At 53.1% G+C, this 5,280-nt stretch overlaps 1 non-coding gene across 1 annotated transcript in view; it reads left to right on the forward strand.

Annotated features, from left to right (window-relative positions):
• The first annotated feature begins 5,114 nt into the window (after window positions 1-5,114).
• Window positions 5,115-5,280, forward strand: part of LOC121861849 — a 4,376-nt gene continuing 4,210 nt past the window's right edge. The window contains exon 1 of the ribosomal RNA XR_006088102.1: window positions 5,115-5,280. This exon is cut by the window's right edge and continues 4,210 nt beyond it. This is a non-coding gene — a ribosomal RNA (large subunit ribosomal RNA).

The raw sequence follows: 5,280 nt of genomic DNA on the forward strand, positions 1-5,280 counted from the left end.
AACCTTACCCAACAAACAACATCCACTCTCGAGGTGCGGTACAGTGAATGTCCTATCGTCCGACCTTGTATGCTGGATTGCACTATTTCACTATATTAAGGGGAGAGGGTGCCTTCACACACATATTCGGTGTGAAATATCTTCCGCCCCCCAGCGGAGCGCTTCGGCGCCTCTGCGAAGCAAAGCGCGGCATTCAAAAACAACATCCAAAATTGCCGTCGCTTCCTGCCCTGCAATGGCTGGGTGAAGGAGAGAGAAGAGATTTACTAGTCTCGATGGATCAGAGGAATGGCAGTGGAGCGGAGAAAGCTATGGCGAGAGTGGCTCGCGCTCTATCAATACACTTGCGGGTCTCTCTTCCCGTTTGGACATTATTTACTCCGTCTCTCTCCTCTCTCTCCACGGCTTTGCGTCCTTACCCTATAGATTTCCGTCACAGCATATGCTGCGGCCTTTCAGTCCGGAACGGGGCTCCCCTTCGCCTTGCTGTCTGCCCAACTTAGCGGACTTGCGTTGGCTGATCACCCCGTCTTCGCGTCTGTGCCGGCCTTCAATGCAGCGCCCAACCGTCTCTTGACCGAGATTCATTGCACTATTCCACGCGCAAACGGCTACCCTAAATGTGCATAGACAACGCTCATGGTTCAACACGACCAGGGCGCAGTCTGGGAGCCGAGTATACTAAAAAAAGAGTTTAGCAGCCAAAACTCGTCAAAGCACACGTTGGGTTACCCCATCACCTAACAACGATGATGGCGGTTCCCACCCGTGAAATACACAACCTAACCAATATTGGGCGACGATGGCGCTCATGAGCCCACGTCCCCACAAACAGTAAGAGAAAGAGAGAGAGGAGGAGATGGGCCAATGTCTTATGCCTCGCTGGGGCAAAGAGAAGAGAAGAGGAGCGGATAAGGGAGGAGATTGGCCAACGTGCGGTCCCTCGCCCAATGTCTGCTGCCTCGCTGGAGCTGGGTAAAGAGGAGAGGAGCGGATAAGGGAGGAGATTGGCACACACGGTGGCGCTGCCGGCGCCGAGGATAGCAAGAGAAGGTGCAGTTTGATCTGATCATCTGGTTTGCTATTTCTCTAAGGCCAACGTGCGGTCCCTCGCCCAATGTCGGCTGCCTCGCTGGGGCAAAGAGAAGAGGAGAGGATAAGGGAGGAGATTGGCACACACGGTGGCGCTGCCAGCGCCGAGGATAGCGAGAGAAGGTGCAGTTTGATCTGATCATCTGGTTTGCTATTTCTCTAAGGCCAACGTGCGGTCCCTCGCCCAATGTCTTCTGCCTCGCTGGGGCAAAGAGAAGAGGAGTGGATAAGGGAGGAGATTCGCCAACGTGCGGTCCCTCGCCCAATGTCGGCTGCCTCGCTGGAGCTGGGGCAAAGAGGAGCGGATAAGGGAGGAGATTGGCACACACGGTGGCGCTGCCGGCGCCGAGGATAGCAAGAGAAGGTGCAGTTAGATCTGATCATCTGGTTTGCTATTTCTCTAAGGCCAACGTGCGGTCCCTCGCCCAATGTCTTCTGCCTCTCTCTCAATCTCACTATTTTGGCCGCCGTGATAGGCGCCGCCAACAGCAGCAGCTACCTGGTTGATCCTGCCAGTAGTCATATGCTTATCTCAAAGATTAAGCCATGCATGTGTAAGTACAAGCCGATTTAAGGCGAAACCGCGAATGGCTCATTAAATCAGCTATGTTTCATTGGATCTGTAAACCCACTTACTTGGATAACTGTGGCAATTCTAGAGCTAATACATGCAATTGGTCTCTGACCGCAAGGGAAGAGCGCTTTTATTAGTTCAAAACTGGTCGGGCCCCGGTCCGTAACCCACCTGTGGTGAATCTGAATAACTTCGGGCTGAGCGCACGGTCTCCGCACCGGCGCCGCTTCTTTCAAGTGTCTGCCTTATCAGCTTTCGATTGTAGGTTATGCGCCTACAATGGCTATAACGGGTAACGGGGAATCAGGGTTCGATTCCGGAGGGAGCCTGAGAAACGGCTACCACATCTAAGGAAGGCAGCAGGCACGCAAATTACCCACTCCCGGCAGGGAGGTAGTGACGAAAATAACGATGTGGAGTCTCATCCGGTATTTTCATAATCGGAATAGTACTTTAAATCCTTTAGTATCCATTGGAGGGCAGAATCTGGTGCCAGCAGCCTGCGGTAATTCCGGCTCAGCCAAGCGTATAAAGTTGTTGCGGTTAAAAAAGCTTCGTGGTTAACGGATCTCAGTTCCGGACTGGTGATGCACCGCCCGGTGTTTAATATCACGCTCCGAACAGCCGCCCCGCCCGGCTCGCCACGGGATGCTCTTTGTCGAGTGTCGGTGGCGGAGAGTTTACTGAAAAAAATTAGAGTGCTCAGAAGCAGGCTATTTGAATGCCCGAATAGTGATGCATGGAATAATGGAATAGGACCTCGGTTCTATTTTGTTAGTTTTCGGAACCAGAGGTAATGACTAATCGGAACAATGGGGGCATTAAATGACTGCGACGCTAGAGGTGAAATTCTTGGACCGTCGCAAGACGAACTACTGCGAAAGCATTTGCCAAGGATGTTTTCATTAATCAAGAACGAAAGTTAGAGGTTCGAAGGCGATCAGATACCGCCCTAGTTCTAACCATAAACGATGCCAACTGGCGATCCGCCGGCGTTATTCCCATGACCCGGCGGGCAGCTTCCGGGAAACCAAAGTCTTTGGGTTCCGGGGGAAGTATGGTTGCAAAGCTGAAACTTAAAGGAATTGACGGAAGGGCACCACCAGGAGTGGAGCCTGCGGCTTAATTTGACTCAACACGGGAAACCTCACCAGGCCCAGACACCGGAAGGATTGACAGATTGAGAGCTCTTTCTCGATTCGGTGGGTGGTGGTGCATGGCCGTTCTTAGTTGGTGGAGCGATTTGTCTGGTTAATTCCGATAACGAACGAGACTCTGGCCTACTAAGTAGTCGACGGATCTCCAGAAAATGGTGTCAGTTCGCAACTTCTTCTTAGAGGGATAAGCGGCAATTCTAGCCGCACGAGATTGAGCAATAACAGGTCTGTGATGCCCTTAGATGTTCTGGGCACGCACGCCCTTCTGAAGGATCAGGTTTCCCCCCCCTCCGGGAAGGAGCGGGTAACCCGTTCAAAGCCTTTCTTGATAGGGATTGGGGAGCTTGCAATTGTTTCCTGAACGAGAATTCCCAGTAAGGGTGCAAGTCATCAGCTTGCGCTGACTTCATCCTGCCCTTCTTTACACGCCCGTCGCTACTACCGATTGAATGATTTAGTGAGGCCTTCGGACTGGCGCTCTTGGATTGTCGGCCCCGTTGCCCGCGAGGGTTTTCTGGGGTCGTCGCCTCGAGCTGACGGAAAGATGTCCAAACTTGATCATTTAGAGGAAGTAAAAGTCGTAACAAGGTTTCCGTAGGTGAACCTGCGGAAGGATCATTAACAGAGAGAAAGAGAACGGGGCGCTCTTAAAACTACTACTACTACTCTCCTGATTTGGGCGGTCTCTGGCTCTGCTCTGGCAACTCCAGCAGCGAAAGAGGACAATCCCGGCCCCCGCACCAAAAATAGGTACCACCACGCTGTAGGTGGACCACACTCGGGCGAGAGCGCGAAGACCGGAGGAGGAGGACGGACGGGGCTTTGGACGGCTGCCCGTCCGTTCCTTACTACCGGCGAATAAGCCTCTTGACCCAAAAAGAGTGAAATTCAAGTGTCAAAAAACAACAACAAGCCGTCCGGCCAAACCCAAACCACAAACTTGGGCTATGTCTGTCAAACCCTTTCATTGAGACTCGACCTGTGATGGTTAGTCGCAAAAAGACCAAATAGCAAATACACAACTCTTAACGGGGGATCACTCGGCTCGTGGGTCGATGAAGACCGCAGCAAACTGCGTGTCGGTATGTGAATCGCAAGAATACCAGATACATCGACAAGTTGAAGCGCATATTCGCGGCGGCGAAGCTTGCTCCACTTATAAGAGCTGTCACCGCCACTCCTCTCCCAGTCGAAGCCTCTACATCCGCCAGGTTGCTCGAGTTCGGTGCCTGCTGGCTATCTCCCCGACACGAGGGTAACCCGAACAAGGCTTCCGCCTTGGGGTTTAATCCTTGCGCACTTTGCCAGAGCGTGCCCATAAAACAAAGCAAAGCTATCGCTGGCAAGTCCGCGGACTTGGCACTTACGATCGCCACAACAAAGCGACGGTTGTCGCCCTCACGCAAATAACTGGGCGGCGCTCTTTTGCCCTGCTGTCACAGAGAGACACGAATGGCCGTCGGCCGCTCATAGCTGATGCTGCACATATTTCTAGAGGCACTCCATCCACGAAGAGGAAACGAAACGGGTCGGATATCTTTTAAGTAAGCCCCGCCGAATTTCGTCTATCACCTCGAAAAGAGTGCTTGGCATGCAGTGCAGTGGAACCTAAATTGATGAGTGCGCCTGGGCCCGCAGTCTACCATGTAGTGGTGCAGGCAGAGAGATGAGAATGCTTGGGTGACGCCGTGCTCTTCCTCACGCGCTCCTCCACCCTCTCCCACGGTCAGACGCGGTGTGGGCGTTCTCTTTGAGAGTTCGCCACGAGTCCACGTCTATCTCATGACTGGGAGGGAGGCAGGGGGAGTTCTCTCTAAACGCGTTAAAGACGGTGTTGCGCCTCATAACGGCGCTCGCCGGGATAGAGCACTAGTTCTGCAGCCGGAAAGGCCGCTCACGCCAATTAATACTGCGACTCTCGCTCTCTTTCTCCGGATAAACAAGTGCCACTGCTGTGGCATGCGGGAACGGGGAAAGAGGTCAAAGTTTAAGCGGCAAAAGTGCGGCCGAGTAAGGGCGGAACACGAGCGTATATGCATTAAAACTGTGTGTGTATATGACTCTGCGAGAGATGTTCTGCTGGAACACTTTTCCTATTGGCTATTTACCACTCAATGAGAAGGAACGGAGTCAGGGGTGGGAGTGCCGGCGCCATGGCCGCTGGTACCCCCGCGACAAGCCCCTCAAACCTTCCTGCCTGGTAATGTCGGTGGTGAAGAAAGTCGGTGGCAGAGCGTCTTCCGCTTCGTGGTTGGGGAACTTGTTCCCCCTAAGGATGATGAGACCACGATCGACCTCGTAGTAGGAGAGAGCTACCCGCCAAATTTAAGCATATTAATAAGCGGAGGAAAAGAAACCAACAGGGATTCCCTTAGTAAGGGCGACTGAACCGGGAAAAGCCCAGCGCATAACCTCGATGTCTTCGGGCACGAGGGGTGTTGCGTTTCAGAGGGTCCA

Source organism: Homarus americanus, unplaced genomic scaffold (assembly GCF_018991925.1).
Source record: "Homarus americanus isolate GMGI-L3 unplaced genomic scaffold, GMGI_Hamer_2.0 scaffold42642, whole genome shotgun sequence".
In the NCBI taxonomy this organism is placed as follows: Eukaryota; Metazoa; Arthropoda; class Malacostraca; order Decapoda; family Nephropidae; genus Homarus; species Homarus americanus.